This window comes from Podarcis cretensis, assembly GCF_951804945.1.
Source record: "Podarcis cretensis genome assembly, chromosome: 9".
NCBI lineage: Eukaryota > Metazoa > Chordata > Lepidosauria > Squamata > Lacertidae > Podarcis > Podarcis cretensis.
This window is the reverse complement of record NC_137178.1, coordinates 71,386,378-71,408,150: the sequence shown is the minus strand read 5'-3', so window position 1 is coordinate 71,408,150 and position 21,773 is coordinate 71,386,378. Positions and strand designations below refer to the sequence as shown.

Genomic DNA, 21,773 nt, shown 5'->3' with positions numbered 1-21,773 from the left:
CCTCTGCTATGCAAAAATCTCCAAATGAATCCGAACTTCAATGTCTAAAATCCCTGGTAGAGGACAAGGATCCTGAGATCACGTTAAGGGTAGCCAAATTCTGTGAGATTGCCATAAAACTTAGGGAACAAGCTGTGCTATCATAATGATTAAGGCCTTAAATGATAATTTTAGGTTATAAGTTAGTGACTAAGTTTTAATTTATATATTTTTTAACTGTTGCTATATCTGTATTGTTACGGTTATACCTAATTGCAAATTCAAATGTATCCCTATCATATTTTGCGAGTTCCCTGATATTGTATGTGAGCTGGAACTGGTCTGTGACCGAAATAATAATAAAATAATAAAATTATAAAATAATAATAAAATTTAAAACAAAATGTCAGACTTTTAGGGTTATTCCAAGGGCCACCACACTTAATATATTTGGAGTGGACATTTAAGATGCATTAAATGTACATAAAGAATGGAATGTGTAAATGTTGACAAAGATGTGTATAGGTGGTATGCTCATTACAGAGTTCTGATTAACTACAGTGCCTATTGAGTATATTTTTCAGTGACAAATCCAGATTTGTGTCTGTATAATGTGTGAATTGGCCCTCACTATGTTTGATCAAAGGCACTGAAATCAAAATACTTCGCCAACTGGATGAATTTGTGTAGAGCAGAACGTAAAATGCCCATGGTATTGTTGATCCTTCTTGTGTGTTGTGTTTATTGCATATAATCTTGGGTGCCGGCCCAGGTTTCCAACTGAGTGTACACTCAGACGCTCAGTAGGTCATTGATCTTTGAGCACAGCAATGAACAGCTGATGGGAAGCATTTGTGCTGTGTCTGTGTTTATTTGTTTGAATGCACTGACTTCAGTTTCCGAAGGTGCTTTACAGGTTCTATCAGAAGTATTGCAATATTTAGTGCATGCCTCAGCCTCTGTTCCTTATAGCACTAAGTTGCTTACTTTTTAATGCATTTGAAGAAGACTTTCTCTGAGGAGTTTTTCTGTGAAAAAACACACATGCAAAAACCTCCCCCTTATGAGCAAAATTCACAGCCCTGCAGTCTGTGCTCTAGAGGTGGTACTGCTGAAGAGTGGGACAGGAGGGCCCAATGGAAAAGCTATGGTTGCATGTAGTAAATGATGTATGAAATGCAAAATCCCTTCTTACCCGGGGCACAGATAGCAGAGATGGAGAGAAAATTTGCCTTCTGGTCCTTTCTGTGAACTGCTATTAGCTGGGATTTTAGGTTAAAGGGAAAAAATACTCCAGAATTGAAGAGTACACCCCCACTCTCCTGCCGATGCCGCCCAGACATACATATATACCCTCTCTTACTGCTGAGTATATTTTGCTACAAAAATTGGCTGACTGGAAAACTCAGCTGTTGTCTGTCTGACTGGACTTTAAAAAAACAACAGCTATGTTTCATATCAGCTACAGCACCTGCTCGAATCTATTTATCTTTTCTTTTAATTAAGAGATAATGTCAATGGGAAGAAAATAAAACCTGACAAGATGAAAATCTTTCACCATACCATTAAAAACAGAACAACAACAACAAAAGTGAGCCAGCTTTTTTTGTTTTGAAAGGGAGAGAAGAGAAAATCTTCATTAGGTTGCAACATCCTCTTACATATAGCGTGCTGTGCTATACTAATGAATTAGAAATACGAACAATGAAAGGAACAATAGGAGATCTGATCAGACAGACCAAAACCAAAGCTATCCACTGAGACCAGTGTAACAGAGTTTAATGCTTCTCTGCTATTTTTAAACAACCTGATTCAGTTTGGCTCAGAGATACTTTTGCTGATTGACTCACGGAAAGAGCAAAGTGAATCCTGCTCACTAATGCTGTTGTGTGTGCGTTTGAATCTCTGAAGTGCTGTACATTTCACCAATCCTTTCACATATGGAAAGGATTTTGATGTGTGTGAGGTTGTTCTGTGCTAAAAATCATGTCGCTGTCTGAAAATCATGAAGTACTATTTTTAAGGGACATTGATGGTGGATTGGTTGGTAGGTTTGTTGCATGAGTTCTAGGGTCACATTTTGACCATGGCTTTGCTCTCCTTTCTCCTGCAAATATGTGGTTTGTAAACCTAAAGCAAGGCATCGTTGTTTGTGGGAAAGACTTGTGGATGTAAGACAGGCATAGGCAAACTTGGCCCTCCAGATGTTTTGGGACTACAACTCCCATCACCCCTAGCTAACAGGACAGGTGGTCAGGGATAATGGGAGTTGTAGTCCCAAAACATCTGCCTATGCCTGATGTAAGATGTTCAGATAATTGGAATGAAACTATTGTTAGCGTTTGAGTCCCATAGAGAGAGGCTATTTCTTGGAAGTGACATTACCTCTTTTGATACGCACTTCCCATAGGCAAGTGCAGCACATTTAATTAGGGTGTGTACGCCGGGATGTTTATTTATTTCAATGAAGGAAGAACGGAGCAGGGAGTCAATTGCAAGAACTTCCCAACAGTAAGAGCTGTTTGACAGTGGAATTTGCTGCCAAGGAGTGTGGTGGAGTTTCCTTCTTTGGAGGTCTTTAAGCAGAGGCTTGACAACCATATGTCAGGAGTGCTCTGATGGTGTTTCCTGCTTGGCAGGGGGTTGGACTCGATGGCCCTTGTGGTCTCTTCCAACTCTATGATTCTATGATTCTATAGACCACTAAGGGCACGGAAGAGGCAAAGAGGCAAAAAACTAATAAAACAACCACAACAAGAGTTGCCAAGAAGCCAAAAGAGGAGACTTTTCCTGTAGACGAAAAGCCCAGTGCCAAGCTGACCAGAGGCTGGGCAGATCTGGAGGGTTGAGGCCTTGCTTGCTTATCCCTGCAGATCTCTCTCCACAAAAGGTGGTAAGTGGAGCTTGGATGGAGACAGAGCCATGAGACAGAGACAGAGAATAAAAAGGCTGCAAGGGATTTGCCATTGTGGTGTAGTGGTTAAGAGCGATGGACTCATAATCTGGTAAACCGGGTTCGCGTCTCCACTCCTCCACATGCAGCTGCTGGGTGACCTTGGGCCAGTCACACTTCTCTGAAGTCTCTCAGCCCCACTCACCTCACAGAGTGTTTGTTGTGGGTGAGGAAGGAGAATGTTAGCCGCTTTGAGACTCCTTCAGGTAGTGATAAAGCGGGATATCAAATGCAAACTCCTCTTCTTCTGCAGCTTCTGCCTGCAGAGAGGAGGGTGTCCCTCCTCACTCACTGCCAGAGCCAATCACCCCACTGCCGATTCCTGAGACAGATGCAAGCTGCTGATCCATTCCAGCCCTTGTATTATGCTTGAGACCCTCCCTGTCTGCTTCCCTTAGTCTCTGTTTTTTTTTGGAAACATTGGAGTGTGTTGGCATGTTCCATGTACATCCCTATGGTTCTTCCATGTTCTCTTCTAAGTTTGTGTCTCCCATTACTGAGTGGGGGAGCTGCAGTGTGACCCAAACAAGCTGGCACCATTGATTGGACTGTCTTCTCTAAGTGCAGGACTAATAGCAAAAGCACATATTTTCTTCCTATGCCTAAACTTAGGCATACATTTCATGAATGTAGGCTGGCATGTGTAGGTATAAGCCAGTATTGCACCAAAATCTGTCCAATGTCTTGGAAAAGAGGCTTCCATTCTTCTATCTCATTCTCCTTTTAGAATGTATTGGTGAATGCAGGGATTTGAGCTTATTGTATTAGTAGTAGTAGTAGTAGTAGTAGTAGTTATATAGTTGGAGGTATGTTGGTAAGCCCATGGCAAATGCTAATAACTATGACATCCAGATCATTGGTGTATCTCCTAAGAACTTTGTTGTACTGTTGCTTTGCATAATATTGCTGAATTTTTATTATTGGATAACCAAAGTAATACTAACCATAAACAGATGTTCCTGTTCCTGTACTCTTGACCATAAAAGGATGTTCTTGTTCCTGTATTCCTTATCTTGGGGTAAGAAGGTCACCAACTCTAAGAGCACTCCTGGCGCCATCCGCGAGCGCAGGGGTGTCTTGCAAGGTCTGTGCATCAGTGTGTCAGGATATCTACAACCCACTAGATAAGATAAGCCCCAGCTCTGCCATCCCGTCTCCACTTCGGAACTGACAAGGCCATTCATTAGGCGTCACGGACTGATACAGGAGAGAGCTTTGTTTATACTGCTGGGTTCCTGTTATACATTTGCTCAAGAGCTCAAGTTAATGGTTTTTAGCTAATGCACCCTTGGAGAAGGAAAAATTGGGATTTTGGGGTCTGTTTCAGACTGACTGCACAGTCAGGCTTTAGATTTGGGAAACCCATTCCTTCAATACAGTCTCTGTCAGGTGCTGGTGTGGTTGCTTGAGAGCAAACAGGCAAGACTCCAACCTGTCTTTTCCAGGCTTTATTATTTGTACAAACTATTTACAGTGCAGAACATCGCAAGTCCATGTCTGCTCAGTCGCTAGCAGAATCTGGGAGTGGGCAGTCCTTATACCTTCCCCAGCATAACAGTCGTGTGACCCCCATCCTTCTCCTCCCCTCTCTGCGCCCAAACCTACTGCACAGAGTGGGCGCTGGCAAAGGGGGACTTCCCTCCCCTCCGCTTTGCTCAGGTTCGGTGTTGAGGCTCTCCCTAGCATCTTCTGATCCCTGCACCCCTTCCCCACTGGAGGCGGGGCTTCCCTCCTCGCCAGAGGAAGAACTGCTTCGCAAGATATTCGGAGGCTCCCTGTAACACAACTGCCCTTCCACCTCTCGCCTCTGAGCTGATGGCAGTTCCCTGACACTCTCATATTGGCATGGCTAATCACTCTTCTGTGTGTATATACCTAGCACCACATTTTTTGCCAATTTGCATACAGGTTAGCATCCCTCACCCTGCCCAATGGATGCTTAGACTGATTCCTTTTAATGTCAGCCCTGTTTTGTTAATACATGCTATTATAATATAGAAGTGCTGATATTTGAAATGCAGTCAATCCCAATCACAGCATAATTGTTTGTGCTTTCTTCTTCCACAAGGCCGGATTAGTCATTCAGTACTAATGTTGAATTTTTGTTGTCTGATTCCTGCCAGCAACTGAAACCTGACAACTAATTCAGGATAAGCACGATCAAAATTGATAAACCCTGTTCTACATGGAAGCCAAAAATTGGAAGTGGCTGTTATTTCAAATACAATCTCTTATCTCTTATGGCACAGTGGCATTTAGTGAAAACATACAAACAAATCTAGTCTTGGATTGCCCTGGAGATAGAGGTTTGGATGCAATTCAAATAAGTAGTTCTTTATTCTGCATAACTTTGGGATGTGCTAAGACATTTCAGCTGCACCTGATATCATTAAATTTGGCAGCCACCGCCTAAGCTTCCTGCTTTTCATTTGTACAAAATGCCATATTAAAGAGTGGAAATGTGAGAAAATTCGTGTTTTTCCTCTTTTGCATATGCTCATAGTCACACTGTAAATTATAAGAGCTGAAAGGAGTCTGAAAGCTAATCCGTACCCCACATTTTTATGATGGATGACATGCAGTAGAGGAAAGGACCATTGGATTTAAAAATAAACAAAATCCATTGCAAGTTTATTTGAAAGCAAATATGGACCAAGCATGACAGCTTCCTTCAGAATACTTATGTCATGGGAATATATTTCAAGCAAGCATTTAAAAGATAATTTTATTAGGAGAGGTTGATGGTCTCTGGACTGGTTCTTCTCTTCAGATAGAATTATAGTCGCTCTACGATTAAATTAGAAAGTACATATAAGGCAGCTTCCAAGGTTTAATGCGAAGGGCAGTAGACCTTTATTAGCACAGTCATATTTTTGAGTAGGCCTTAACCTATATATCGTCAAATAACTAACTAGTGCCTTCCTGTACAGTTAAGGTATTTTTATCCGCCAAAGCATGGAGCACAATGGCTCCTTTTGCATACCCTCCAACATTCCTCAGATGAGAATAGGAATATTTCTCACTCCCCCTCCAACTGACCTTCCTCGACACCCCATTTCCTGTCCCCCTCCCCAAGCATTTCCTATCATAAACCAAACCCCTTAATCCCAATTTTATTTTTATTTCATTCTTTGGTAGATTTGTTGTTGTTTAGTCGTTTAGTCGTGTCCGACTCTTTGTGACCCCAAGGACCAGAGCACGCCAGGCACTCCTGTCTTCCACTGCCTCCCACAGTTTGGTCAAACTCATGCTGGCAGCTTCAAGAACACTGTCCAACCATCTCATCCTCTGCTGTCCCCTTCTCCTTGTGCCCTCCATCTTTCCCAATATCAGGGTCTTTTCCAGGGAGTCTTCTCTTCTCATGAAGTGTCTCAAGTACTGGAGCCTCAGCTTCAGGATCTGTCCTTCCAGTGAGCACTCAGGGCTGATTTCCTTAAGAATGGAGAGGTTTGATCTTCTTGCAGTCCATGGGACTCTCAAGAGTCTCCTCCAGCACCAGAATTCAAAAGCATGGTAGATTTACTCATCAATAAATGAATTTTAGAAAGGGGTAAGATTGGACACCTCACCTGGTCTCCAGCAGCTGCTGTGAGCAGCCCAAGGGAGGAGGCTAGCAGCAGCGGCCATGGAGAGGCCATGGTGAGGCAACGAGATGCTCCCTCATGGCCACTGCTGTCACTCGGGACAAGCGCTGGCTCATCCTCTTCCCCGAGCTCAGTGGTGGCAGCACTGGCAGGGAAAACAGGGACATTCTGGGATCAAGTCAGAAGCTGGGATGGCATTCATAATTCTGGGACTGTCCCTGGAAAATAGGGATACTTGGAGGGTATGCTTCTGCCAAATGTCTACTTCTTTGGGTTAGCCTTTAATAAAGTTTATTACACAGAGAGAGAGGGAGGGAGTGAGTGAGAGAGAGAGAGAGCACGCCTTGTGATCCATGTCATATGGAATGGGTGGGTTTTCTGTCCAGAAATGTATTTCATAACTTTCAGTTTAGTAGGCCAATCAATTTACACTCTGAATAAACCTAAAAATCTCATTAAGAGCTGAACATTAAAAGTAAGCTCCTGCTGCTTTATCTCACCTTTGCTGTTTTGGTTACATCCACTCCTCAACTATGTATACATTCAATGGTCCCTTAATCAATATTCATAATAATAATAAAATCTATTTTTGTCCCTTTCGGACTCCATGCACACTCTCTTAGCAATGACTGATCTCTGTGGGATTTACTTCTACATAAACATGCATAGCCCTAACTAAGCCTAGATATAAACTTACCGAAGATTCCCAATGAATTCAGTGGTATTTAATTTGCAGCTGAACTTGTTTAGAGTTCCTGTTTAATTTTCATTCCTTGCCACAAATTTCTTTGAGTGTTTGGAATTTTCTTTATTGATTGCATCATCAGTTCCTGCCTTTGCTTCAATCCTGGCCTGCGTCGACTACTGCAACTATTCTGATCTTGTTTCCTGAACATCTACCTGAACATCTACCACTTTAAACTTTATTCAAAAAATTGTGTTCTGCTGCCATCACCTTCTTGTATCTTACTCTGCCCTTCCTCCTGAAGGGCTCAGCAAGAAGACCAGAAAACTGAGACTGAATTTATTGGGTTATGAAGTACAACCTAAGCACACCAATTTTTTATCGTCATGCCTGGCATTTGCATCACAATTCCATGTCGTAGAAAATGTCAAATGTGAAGCCACAGTTTCATCCGTTCTATGAGTCTTTCCAAAAGTGTATAGTGGAAACCGCCTCTCTCAGAATAGACCGTTCTCACAATAGAGAATTGTCTTTGCTATTGATTAGAGGTACTGATTAGCTGCAAACTGTGGAGGCAGACAACCTATAGTTTCAAAACCTGACTTTTTAATGTTGTTGTCTTCCGCCTGCTACTTCTGTCACCCATGCCAGCTTTGTTGCTTTAGCCAGCAATTACTACTTGTCTTTCAGGATTTATGCATTTAAAAAGCAGAGGTAATTTGTTTACTGTGTCCTTGTACAATGCCTAGCTCAGTTTAATCTGGTTGAGTTAAAGTACCAAGTTCATTGCAATGATTAAGAACAATAATCAGCCCTCTTTCCCACCACACACCAAGGGGGGTGCTTGGAAGGCCTTGGCGCTCAGTGTGGTATATCCCATCATTCCTGGTGTTTCAGTGAAGATTAATATTTATTAACAGATTAATACATTTTGTATCTACCCACCTCGGAGCTCATACATGCAAAAGAGCAAGGAAACCTTCCTAAGTCTTCACTGTTAACTCTTCAAAATGAAAACTATGGACATGCCTATTGTTATTAGTGCTTCTTAAATATATTAGTTGCTTTTTTGCCATGGCAACTCAAAGCGACTTAAAACACTGTAAGCAAAAACCCCCAGACACAGACAGTCATAACTCGGGTTGAAGTTGCTTTGGGTTAAGCACTTTTGGGTTGCACTCTGCGGCGACCCAGAAGTAACGGAGCGCGTTACTTCCAGGTTTTGCCGCTCGCGCATGCGCAGACGCTCAAAATGACGTCACACGCATGCGTGGAAGCAGCGAATCACGACCCGTGCAGACGCACGGATGCGGGTTGCGTTCGCTTCAGGATGCGAACAGGGCTCCGGAACGGATCCCGTTTGCATCCAGAGGTACCACTGTACATACATTAAAACCAGAATATTTTCCCCCAACATTGAGAGTTTTCAACAAGCAGGGAGATGTTGACACAAGGGGATTTTAAATCATGCAATCTCCCATCTGAAATGGCATGTGCAAAAAGACAAATGTATTGCAACGGAAAAATGCCCAACATGTATTGGCATGTGTCTTCTTCAGGGACAATTGTAAATGCCAGCAAAATAAAGTTTGCCTCTGAGTAACCCAAGATCCTTTTGCATGGCACTTTGTTGTCCCATGTAATAGTTTTTCTGAAGGGAGTTTTGCCCATCACTTTACTCTGTAGACAGGACTCAACATCCTTTAAAATCTTTGCCCTGTCCTAGTAAGTATTGTGTGTGCCAAACATGTGAACAGAATCCTGCTTGGCAGGGGGTTGGACTCGATGGCCTTTGTGGTCTCTTCCAACTCTATGATTCTTTGTGCTACTAGAGCATCCCCACTGGCAGTAGCCAGCACCCTGAAACGGATGTTTTGGGCAGTGGCTCAGGCAACCCAGGATGACATTGGCTCCAACTACTGAGCTGGCTACCGGTAACTAGGCTCCCAGAGTAACTTTTGGATAGGAAATGAATTACCCACTGGATTTAACACTCTTCAAAAATTCAAACGTCGTTTTTAGCATCCAAAAATATCAAAATACACTTAGAAATGCTTATACTGGGATCATTTTATCACATGTGGTGGAAATGTAAGAAGGTGAAAAGCTTCTGGGAAATGATATATAATGAGATAAAAAGATATATAAATATGTATATTTTATGAATATATATTTATTTTAAAAAACCAGAAGCATTTTTACTTGCCATTGTAAGTAAGGACATTAATAGATAGGACAATAAACTGTTTTTATATGCAACAATGGCAGCAAGAGTATTGTTGGCACAGAAATGGAAACAAGAAGAACTACCAACGAAAGAAGAATGGCAAACGAAATTAATGGACTATGCAGAATTGGATAAGATGACAGGAAGGATTCGAAACTTGCGGGATCAGAGATTCTCAGAGGACTGGAGTAAATATATGAATTATTTGAAAAGCAATTGTAATCAACAGATTGCGCTAGTAGGATTGCAAGAGGTTTTGTAAGGAGGATTATGCGAAATATTGCAGAGAAAACTATGATAAGAATTATTAGTGAAGGAGTATTAAATGTAATACTGAAAATAATGAAATGCAGATTAAGTGATAAAGCCTGAAAAATCTTCAGATGCAGTTGATGGAACTCCAAAACATTGTTTAAGATAAGAAAGTATGTTATATGATTTTTGGAAATTATTTGTAAAAATCAATAAAAATATTTTTTAAAAAGAAATGCTTATACTGAGGATCAAGATAATCGGCTTCCTTCAAACATGTCTGAAGATTGGGTATTATGAGTGAACATGCATGAAAGGGATACATCATAAATAGATTGATGCCCCATAGCTGTATGTCCTGTGATCAGAGATGGAGCGAGCTGGGAGCGTCGGGGGGGGCAGTGATTTCAACCCCCCCCCCCCCGAGGGATGTCACCCAGGGCAAACAACACCCACCACACCCCTTTCCTCCGCCAGTGCCTGTGATGTCCCATATTTTTAGTAGACTGGGCAAGACAGGCTTGGGTGTATAAGTGAAGAGTTCAAGTTTTTATTTTCAGCCTCACTTTCCATGCTCCAGTCATTCTCTCTGTGCTCCCCGCCCCAACCAATTGCTAAGGTTCTGCCCCAGAGTAAATTTTTATAGCTCAGTTACAAAAGCCTTCACAATTTGGGATTTATATTGGTCCTGACAAGAGCCCTAACAAGAGCCGTGCAAATGGCAGAGTGTTCGAAACAAAAGGTTATCAAGCCTGTAATTTATTTGTTTAGACCACTTGCTGTACAAAAGAGTCCTCTTATCTTTTCGGTTCCCTGAGTATATAGCAACGAGCGTGGGTTCTTCCAGAGCAATGTCTCACTTTCTCTATCAGTCCTTTTCTGCAACATTTTGCAAGGAGTTGATATATCAGGCAGGTGGATATTATTTTTCAAGAAGAGAGTTTTGCCTGCTGTCTCCCCTTCTTCCTTCTCATCCTCACATTCTGTACTAGATAACCGTTTGCCTTTTTCTGTTCTCTTTCAGGTTGCAGAGGACAAAAAATATATATATATAGATGGGCAGTGAATTCTATTCACATCTTATTAGGCAAGAAGATCTTGAACTAGCAAAGTGGCAAACTTAATCTGATAAAGCGATGAAGGAAGGGCAGCTCATGGAAAGCACTTAAATAAGAATCTTTGTATTAATGCACCTCTTGAATTTTTAAGAAAATTGATGCCACTGCTTGTTCAGAAGATGAAATCTACTTGTCATCTCTTTAGAATTATACCTTAATGGCGTACCATTTTTTCTGTGAGATCATTTTTATTGAGCCAGTTTCAGCGGTTATTTATTTATTACATTATATTCAGTCCCCCCCCCCCCAAACTCTTGGTGGTGTGAATAGCATGTCCAGAGGCCTCTGTCTAGGAGCCGGCTAGATAGACCCAGATATAATTACCGTATTTTTCGCTCCATAAGGCGCACTGGACCATAAGGCGCACCTAGTTTTTAGAGGGGGAAATCAAGAAAAAAAAAATCTCATTCCCCCCCCCCAAGCCCCAAAGAGCAGCGGACAGGGGAGGGGCTGGAGGGGCTGCACACGGCTATGGCACAAGCCAAGACTGTGAGTGGGATGGATCCCACTCGCTGTCTTGGCTTCCGCTTTAGCCTTGTGCAATCTCTCCCAGCCGGGAGAGGCTGCGCGAGGCTAAAGAAGCCATATCCGTGTGCAGCCTCTCCCTGCCAGAGGGGCCGCGCGCGGCTATCCCTGAAGCCTTCGGAGCGCAGCACGAGTTCCCGCTGCGCTCCCCAGGCTTCGGGTTCCTTTTGCTGAAGCCGGGAGAGCGAGACTCTCCCGGCTTCAGCAAAAGGAACCTGAAGCCTCCAGAACGCAGCGGGAACTCGTGCTGCGCTCTGGAGGCTTTGCGTTGCTTTCGCTGAAGCCTGGAGAGCGAGAGGGGTGGGTGCTCTCCAGGCTTCAGCGAAAGCAACGCGAAGCCTCCGGAGCGTGGAGGGAGCGCTCCCTCTGCGCTTCGGAGTCTTCATGTTGCCTTCACTGAAGCCAAGGAGCCTGCATTCGCTCCATAGGATGCAGACATATTTCCCCTTAATTTTTGGAGGGGAAAAAGTGTATCCTATACAGTGAAAAATATGGTAGCTATGATAAAGCTGCTACACTATGTAGCTTCAGACCACACCTTTGGATGAATGAATATCTGTCCGTTGTTCCCAAAGATCCACTCAAAAGCAAAAGGTCTTATTCATGCCATCTTGTATTTAGTGAAGCTTCCAGTTGCAATTCCAGTGAGTTGCCCGCAAGAGTGGGCATTCGTGGCTGTGGGTCCTTGAGGTTAAATTTCAGAGCTCTGCTTGTTGTTGTTGTTTAGTCATTTAGTCGTGTCCGACTCTTCGTGACCCCATGGACCAGAGCACGCCAGGCACTTCTGTCCTCCACTGCCTCCCACAGTTTGACCAAACTCATGCTGGAAGCTTCGAGAACACTGTCCAACCACCTCGTCCTCTGTCGTCCCCTTCTCCTTGTGCCCTCCATCTTTCCCAACATCAGGGTCTTTTCCAGGGAGTCTTCTCTTCTCCTGAGGTGGCCAAAGTATTGGAGCCTCAGCTTCACGATCTGTCCTTCCAGTGAGCACTCAGGGATGATTTCCTTAAGAATGGAGAGGTGTGATCTTCTTGCAGTCCATGGGACTGTCAAGAGTCTCTCAAGAGCTCTTTTTGGAACCACACAAAGAAGGATACATTTCAGAAGTTTCATTGATGAGGTATGGAAGAGAGCTGTCCTGGTTTATGTAAGTTTCTGCATTTCTGCATAAATTCTCAGGGGGAGGTTTCTCATCTCTACTTAGATCAATCTGAGATGGTTGGAGAATTTGATTGCTATTCCAGTTATTCTCTGATGAGGCTAAGTTACTTTTTCTGGAAACATTAGGCAAAATGGGTCTCTTATGCCTGGCTGATTCAACTTTGTTACTAATACTTTTCCCCACAGTACCTTCCTCTAAAATGGAATGGGTATCCTGTACTGACACCTTCTTATCACAGTTGAATATTGAAATAACCAAGCCTAATTTCTCCCCTATTGCTCCTAATTCCTCACAGATAGACTGCACTGTTCTGGTACTCAGAAGAGCCTAGTCTCCTGCAAAGTTAGAAATGTACTCATGGAGAAATGTGCCTGGGTTTAATTGGGGAGGGGCTGTGTTACTAATAGTTTCTCCCCCCGAAAAAATTCAAGCCATGAGGATCTAGGACACCACATCTGTTTGAGACATTATATATTATATTTCTTCTCATCCTTATTTTTTAAAAGAAAACCATCAATTTTAATTTGCATTCCCTTTTGCTTACCCACTCCCTTGGTTGCTTTCTACCACCCAGTTAGAGTGGTTAAAGGTAAAGGTAAAGGGACCCCTGACCATTAGGTCCAGTCACGGATGACTCTGGGGTTGCGGCGCTCATCTCGCTTTATTGGCCGAAGGAGCCGGCGTACAGCTTCCGGGTCATGTGGCCAGCATGACTAAGCCGCTTCTGGTGAACCAGAGCTGCGCACGGAAACGCCGTTTACCTTCCCGCCAGAGCGGTACCTATTTATCTACTTGCACTTTGAGGTGCTTTCGAACTACTAGGTTGTCAGGAGCAGGGACCGAGCAACGGGAGCTCAGACCATTGCAGGGATTCGAATTGCCGACCTTCTGATCAGCAAGCCCTAGGCTCTGTGGTTTAACCCACAGCACCACCCACGTCCCAATGTTACTGTAACTACTAATAAAACCAGCAGGGTAAAGCAAACAGTCAGGGTCAAGAATCAGAATGGCCACTGCTCAGTTGTCTCTTGGAGTAGTAGCCAACAAAGTTTCACTCAGTTGAAATTAATGGACCTAACTCAAGGTCCTAACTCTGGATCTGCCAGGATGAAAGAGTTAGGCTTCAGCAGATCTCCAGCTCATCCAGGCTGTGTCAGTATAACTTCTCAACCCAGAGATAAATTGGCATAACTCTTCCATCTGGACTTAGCCAGAGCCTAGTGAGCCCAGAGAGTGCTGGCATAAGCCCTGAAAAATGAGCGTTCTGGAGGAATGACAAGGGCAGGGAGACTTGACGTGCGATCCTATCTGTGTTCAGCTCAGTCACATGACCTGGCAATCCGGCAGAGCCTATGCTGGCAAAAAAGGTGGCGCACAATGGAAGTCAGTGAGGTGGACCCATGAACCAAAAATTGGGACCAGGCTCTCCTGTTGTTGCTGCCCACACTGAAAGAGCGCTCAGGATCTGGCCTCCTCTGGTGCAGCATGCTGCCTCACAAGCTCCTCAGCTAGGGACTTTGTTTTCAGGAGAGGAGCCCAGGGCAACTGATGAAAGGCACTTTGCACTCAAGGAACACATTCACCAAGCACTGGCACTTTGAACGTTTGCCGAACAGGCACTGCACCCCAGAAATGGGGAATAAACAAGGCTTTTGTGCAAACACCTCTCTCCCAAGCTTCTCTCCTCAAGAGGAATGCAGCAGCATCTGCACATTGGAGATACACCAGCAGCAGCCACAGAGACAGACTGCAAGGTAAGTCCAGGAAGATAGAGATCGCCAGCAGTTCTCCCACTGTACAAGGAGGGCTGGCAGCAGTCTTAAAACATACCCCTGAAGGCCACCCCAGCTCTCCAAACAAACAGCTCTGTAGCACCCAGGAGCACCCCCAGGCCTTGACACACAGATTTCTTTGGCCAAGCCATCCCTGACAACAGCCCCCAGGTCTACTATGGGGTGTGGAGGTCCTGGCACCTTGGACACCAGGGACACATGGGGTCACCAGCCACAGGGATGCTCCTGCAACCACTAGCCTTCATTGCCATCCCACTGTTTTCATGCCTTGCAGACACACAGCTGCAGAGTACCCAGAAACACTCACACCACCAGTGGATGCAATCCAGGAGGAAAAGCTATAGGTGATGGTGTAGGCTGCTCTATACATCAACCTCTCGCACCTCACTCAGTTGCTCTGTTGTTTGTTTTGCAGGAACCTCCCAGCTTCATCCTGTAGAAGCAGCCTCAATCAACCTTCAGAAAGCTGATAGCTGCCCTAGATGTGCTCCCCCTCCCCAAGGTGATGTGAGGGAGAACCATGCTTGGCTGATGTGCCAACAGCACTCGGGGATGCTTGGCCTAAGCTCTTGCTCCCTTTATAGTTGCTGCCACACCCCAATGCTTCACCATTTTTCTGCATGTTTCCACTTCATCCTTTCTACAGAGGCTGCTAGGCAGGGGGTACTGTACTCAAACTCATGCAGAGAGACAGCCCCGCGACTGAGACTCCTTCACCAGCCCTTGATGGGAAGGGAGCTCTGTTCCAAAGTGTGCTCAATAAAGATCAAACGTTTGCAACTGTTAAGTCTGTCTCTCATTTATTCATGGGTTACAGCCGCCAGGAAGTCCATGTTACCCCCACTTGGGGCTGCTTTGTAGGATCCTTGAACTCTGCCTTTGGACCACAACTCTGAGACACCCCTGTTGTGGGAAACTCAGTAACAGCAGTGGTGTGGGAGGAACCATCTGGAGAGAGAACAAGGACACAAAGCACATCCTGGGCAAACAAAATCCCACTGGTGACAGCCAATTGGTGCCCTCCATGACCAGCTTTCCCTTCAGTTCAAACTGACTTGCTTTTTCAGAGCTTTCCATGGGAAGAGTTACTGAGTGAGGTACAGACCCTTCTAAAGCACCCCCATGAACTCAAATCACATTGCAGTGTGATGTTGGCCAGTAGTGTACCATAGAACTAGTTCTTTTTGTGGCTTGCGTAAAGGTAAAGGGACCCCTGATCATTAGGTCCAGTTGTGGCCGACTCTGGGGTTGTGGCGCTCATCTCACTTTATTGGCTGAGGAAGCCGGCGTACAGCTTCTGGGTCATGTGGCCAGCATGACTAAGCCACTTCTGGCGAACCAGAGCAGCGCACGGAAATGCCGTTTTCCTTCCTGCCAGAGCGGTACCTATTTATCTACTTGCACTTTGACATGCTTTCGAACTGCTAGGTGGGCAGGAGCAGGGACCAAGCAACAGGAGCTCACCCCGTCGCAGGGATTCAAACCGCCAACCTCCCGATCAGTAAGTCCTAGGCTCTGTGGCTTAACCACATTGCAGTGTGATGTTGTCCAGTAGTGTACCATAGAACTAGTTCTTTCCGTGGCTTGCATAGTGCTTAAATATTTCAGTCCACTGTTTTCTTTATTGATTAAAGTCAAGAAAGCGCAGGATTCAAGAGTCTGTTTTAATCAAGAGTGCAATCTGTACCATTTCCTATGGCTGAGGCTTAGGGAGTCTAGCAAAAGAATTTGGTTTCCAAATCCTCCTGCAGCACAGTTGCCCATCATCATATAGCCAATTGATTCCTCCCCCCCTTTTTGAACAAACACTGCTTCATCTTTCCTAAAAATTGAGTTCCAAGCCTTCTCTTTCCCTTGCAGATTCACATTTCTGTAGGCATGTAACCTGAAAAAAAGTATAAAATGCAAAGACCAAATAAGCTTCCCTTCATTCCCATATCTCTCATGTCACATCTTGTTTTATCTAGCATAAACTGCAAGTGGCTTGAGGCAGAGACTGTGCTTTCTACTTATCTACAGATCTCTCTATAACAAAACACTAAATTCTGATAGCCTTCCTCGGAATGAGTTCTGTTTCATTCTGCTAAGAAGTTCTGAGTGATCATTCTCACACACAATACACAGGCTAGGTAAGGATGAAATAAATCAACGTTGCTGCAAGTTTCTGATGTGAACCAGAATGTTAGAAGAATTCTGCTAGATTGGACCAGCTTCAGAAATGGATATGACCCTGATATTGCCTCTTCTTTTTTTAGGGTTAAATGGTCTCACCATTCCTTAGCGTTAAGTTGTGCATTAAAATGTCCCAACGGCCAAATGACTGTGCTATTCAGTGGCATGGAAAATACTCAATTCTGCTAATATGAAGAGTCCCATTCAGGCTTCCAAACATAGACATGGAACAGGATGCAACAGGAAGTGGAGGGAGAGAGTGGGAGCGTGGGAATCCATTTTTCCTACGTGTCTGAGATCAAAAGGGGTCATAGGAAAAATGGATCACGCTGCAAGGCTTTGAGTGTGAGGGTGCTGAAACAGACTTGGGAGCTTGTGTGTGTGTGTTTTGTCCAATTGAAGTCAGTTGGGCATACATTGTACCTGAGCTGTAGGTAAGTTGCCCATTTTAACCCCCTTCTGGCATGTGTGTATCTGTGCTGTCATCGTGCGTGTGTGTACGTACACACATACACGGGGGGGGGGGGGTGTTAACGTTGGCCATATAGACTGGTACCAGTCCCAATGCCCCGGCAGAGTTAGTGTCCCTTTAACTGGCAAAAATTCAGCAGGTCTGTCATGTACTGAGTTGAATAGGATCCAAAATGCAGCAGTCTCATTGGTCCTAGAGCAATAGGATTCAGAATGCAGCAGTCTGATTGGTCCTAGAACAACAGGACCCGGAATGCGGCAGTCTGATTGGTCCACAGGAGCCACCCAATCCAGCTCCAGGTGGAAGTGAATCCTCAACCTGATTGGCCTACAGGAGAATCCCGGAATTAGCCACTCACGTGGGGCCCATTGTGTAAATAATGTATATAAAGCAGACATTCTGGGGGAACTTCCATTCCTCCTCACCACTATGAGCTGAATAAAGAGCATGAAATCCACTCTCGACTTTGAGTATATTTCAAGGTCAGAACCAGAATTTTCTGTGCTATTCTTTGGAAGCCTATTGGATTCATGTTCCCACATTTAATGGTTTAAAATGGTTGCGAATCTCTTGACTTGACTGGGACAACATGTGTATAATGTTTTAGACTTGAACACACTCATATTTCAACTTGGTGGAGCTTGTTGTAACCTGCTCTCAGATCTTTGTGATAATAATAATAATAATAATAATAATAATAATAATAATAATAAATTTCTAGTGTTTTTAAAATAAATGTTATATGCTATCTATCTATCTATCTATCTATCTATCTATCTATCTATCTATCTCTATCTATCTATCTATCTATCTATCTATCTATCTATCTATCTATCTATCATCATCTATCATCTATCTATCATCTATCTATATCTATCTATCTATCTATCTATCTATCTATCTATCTATCTATCTATCTATCTCTATCTATCTATCATCTATCTATCTATATCTATCTATCTATCTATCTATCTATCTATCTATCTATCTATCTATCTGTCTCTCTATCTATCTATCTATCTATCTATCTATCTATCTATCTATCTATCATCTATCTATCTATCTATCATCTATCTACTATCATCTATCTATCTATCTATCTATCTATCTATCTATCTATCTATCTATCATCTATCTATCTATCTATCTATCTATCTATCTATCATCATTCATCTATCTATCTATCTATCTATCTATCTATCTATCTATCTATCTACCATCTATGACAGTTGTTTGCTTTCAGTGTAAAAGTGCATTTTCTAGGGAAATGAATAGGTTTGTTTTAAACCTAGGAAACTGTTGCTATGCGAATCTAGTAGCAGAATGTTGCTCAAGCCGTGCACACTTCAAAATCTACTTTTCTCAAGCAAACACACAACAACCACTACAAGTTTCCATTTAGAATATGGGTACATTGGCCTTATCGACCAAGTGGCGTATTGCTATGTGTCAAAACGCTTGACACATACACAAACACTCCTACACAAACTACATTAATAATAAAAGGGGCTTTTAAAAACCCTCAACACTTTTAGAAAAATGGGAACATTTGAAATACGACAAGTACCAGCCACTTATTTTTTTCCTAACAGAATGACAAATGTGTCTAGTTTAAAAGGGCAATTGGGGAATGTAGAGTACAATAATATCTGCGCTCTCTCCCATTTTCCTTAAATGAAGTACACGTTGCAGGCAAGTGTGCACATTAAAACTACAGATACAGTTTCCTTGTATACTTGCAGGCAGTTCCCAGTTCCTAGTTCCCAGTCATGGGTGGGTGTTTGTAGGTGGGGCATAAATTTGGCTATCTAAAAAAAACTATTCTTGGTCGAGTGGTCTTTGTAAAGAAAACAGGTCATTATGTAGAAATAATCAGAGTTCTGTAAGATCTTTCAGGATGGTGAATAAGATCGCTGCAAGTATAGTAGGTGGTGTTGACAGCTTATGACATGCATTTTGCTTGTTGGCTCCTTGTATCCATGCATATATTAAGTCAAGCACAAATCCTCATCATAGCCTTCAGAGGCTAGTGGGAGCATTGCTAGGGTTGGCCGCCCTAGGAAGTCCTAGCTAGGGATGTTGCACCATTCTGTCAGAAATGAGAGCTGAAATTGCACAATTTGCATGTTTGTCAGGCATAATGCAAGAGACCATGAGCAGTATTTGCTATCTTTTTTAAAGTCCATGAACACTGCACAAATAATTATGTTATTTTTTGGATTGTTTTGCTGTTCCTCTTCCATGGACACATATTGAAGTTGAAGTTGAAATTGAAATACTTTATTGTCACTTGTACAGTGGTGCCCCGCAAGACGAACGCCTCGCAAGACGGAAAACCCACTAGACGAAAGGGTTTTCCGTTTTGGAGGCGCTTCGCAAAACAAATTTCCCTATGGGCTTGCTTCGCAAGACGAAAATGTCTTGCGAGTTCCTGCGGGTTTTTCCCCTCCCCCCCTTTTTCTAAGCCGCTAAGCCGCTTATCCGCTAAGCCGCTAAAAGCCGCTAAACCACTAATAGCGCTAATCCGCTAAGCCGTCAATGGGCTTGCTTCGCAAGACAATAAAACCGCTAGACGAAGAGACTCACGGAACGGATTAATTTTGTCTTGTGAGGCACCACTGTATGCAGTGAGATTACACGAGCACCCCCCACTCAGCTCTCTTAGTCTTAATTCCCCTCGTTTACTGACGCACACCCACCAAACCCGGAAGTCAGTTGCCCTGTTGTTATCTTTTCACTCAGCAGCCTAACAGCCCATGGATAGAAGCTGTTCTTTACCCTGTTGGTGCAACTAATCATGCTTCTATATCTTCTGCCTGAGGGCAGGAGATCAAGAAAGGGCTGGCTAGCGTGTGAATCATCCCTGAGAATTTTCCCCACTCTCCTGAGGCAACGTTCTTCTGCGATGTCATCCAGTGGATTCACGGGACAGCCCATAATATCTTGTGCTGTATTCACCACCCTCTGTAGGTACTTCCTATCAGTTGATGTCAAACCAGCGTACCACACCTTGATGCAGTATGAAAGGACACTTTCTATTGTTGACTGGTGGAAGGAGATCATCAAATGTTGATTGACATCGTTCTTTCGCAATACGGAGATGGAGTCTCTGTTGGGCTTTCTTAACCACCTGGGTTGTATTGATTTTCCAAGTAAGGTTTTCTAAATTACATTAGTGTCAGCCATTGTGGATAACATGGTGAATAATGTATGTTTTAGCAAAAACTGAACTGTAGTGGAACAGATAATAATAATAATAATAATTATTATTATTATTTATACCCTGCCCATCCGGCACCAATTGTAACAAACACAGGACAGGATGAAAACTGCTGCCTCCTTACATCCCTATTCCTCACCCTTTTTGTGAGCGTTTTTCCTAAAACACACATTGTTGTAAGCAATCTTGCCTATTACATGCAGTGTTGTGAACAACTCCCCCCTAAGGGAATGTATTTTTATACGCCATTTTCTTTACTATATGCATTTTTGCATACATATTTCCCATTTTTGTATGCATTCTTTGGCTAGGGATCTACATAACAACAGTTGAAGAAGTACAAAGTCTGAAAGAGAGCTATGTTTCAGATTTGCATATATGTTCATGGAGTGTGAATTCGGTAGATTCGCATTAATATGTGAACAAAACGAATTTCTCAACTATCCCTACTATGGCAGACTAACATCTGTTGCTCTGGTAACCTCTAGGTGGGATCACTGGAATGTGTTATATGTTGGCTGCCTTTGAGCACAGTTTGGAAGCTTCAGCTGGTGCAGAATTCATTGGCCAGATTGCTGACCCAGACAAGATGTTATGCACTCTGAACACCAACCCAGGCATGGCTGCATTAGCTACTATTTAGTTCCTGGTCACAATTCAAAGTGCTTGTGTTTAGACCTCCAAAGTGTTTTGACCTATAAAGCCTTGCGTAGCCTTTCGCCGGCCCTGTGTTCTTCCATTTGCGGCCCTTCTGTGTTTGCCCCTCCAAGAGAGGTATGGGGGGATGGCAGTACAAGAACAGGCCTTCTCAGTGGTGGCTCCCCATTTGTGGGATGTTCTCCCAAGGGAGGCACATCTGGCACTATCCTTGTCTGCTTTTAGGCACCAGACAAAAGCATTTTTATTGACCTAAGCCTTTGGGCTTTAATTTTCTGCTTATCTTTTATTGGGATGGGGTTGACTTGAATCTACTCTTTTATTATTGCTGAGCATTTTAGGTTGCTTTTACTCTTGTTTTTAGGGACGCGGGTGGCACTGTGGGTTAAACCACAGAGCCCAGGACTTGCCAATCAGAAGGTCGGCAGTTCGAATCCCCGCGACGGGGTGAGCTCCTGTTGCTCGGTCCCTGCTCCTGCCAACCTAGTGGTTCGAAAGCATGTCAGAGTGCAAGTAGATAAATAGGTATCGCTCTGGCGGAAAGGTAAATGGTGTTTCCGTGTGCTGCTCTGGTTTGCCAGAAGTGGCTTAGTCATGCTGGCCACATGACCCGGAAGCTGTATGCCGGCTTTCTCGGCCAATAAAGCGAGATGAGCGCCGCAACCCCAGAGTCGGCCACGACTGGACCTAATGATAAGGGGTCCCTTTACCTTTACCTTTTACTCTTGTTTTTAATGTTCGTATTTGTAAGTCACTTTGAGTCACCTTTCTGAAAAAGTTGCTGATAAAGATAGATGATCATAATTGCCCTAACATACATCCTATATTCCTAGATTAGTTGTCTGAGAAGGAATGATGTCTAGGGATACTGACTGGGAAGGGGAATTGCAGTGGCAGGTCTTGGAGTGCAGACAAATCTTATTATTATTATTATTTTAAAATAATTTTTATTAACTGGCCAATCACATCAAATT

The 21,773-nt window shown here is 43.5% G+C and overlaps 1 protein-coding gene across 2 annotated transcripts in view; it reads left to right on the top strand.

Moving 5' to 3' along the window:
• PPARGC1A (PPARG coactivator 1 alpha) overlaps positions 1–21,773 on the top strand; it is a 669,056-nt gene that overhangs the window by 231,294 nt on the left and 415,989 nt on the right. The window lies entirely within an intron of this gene.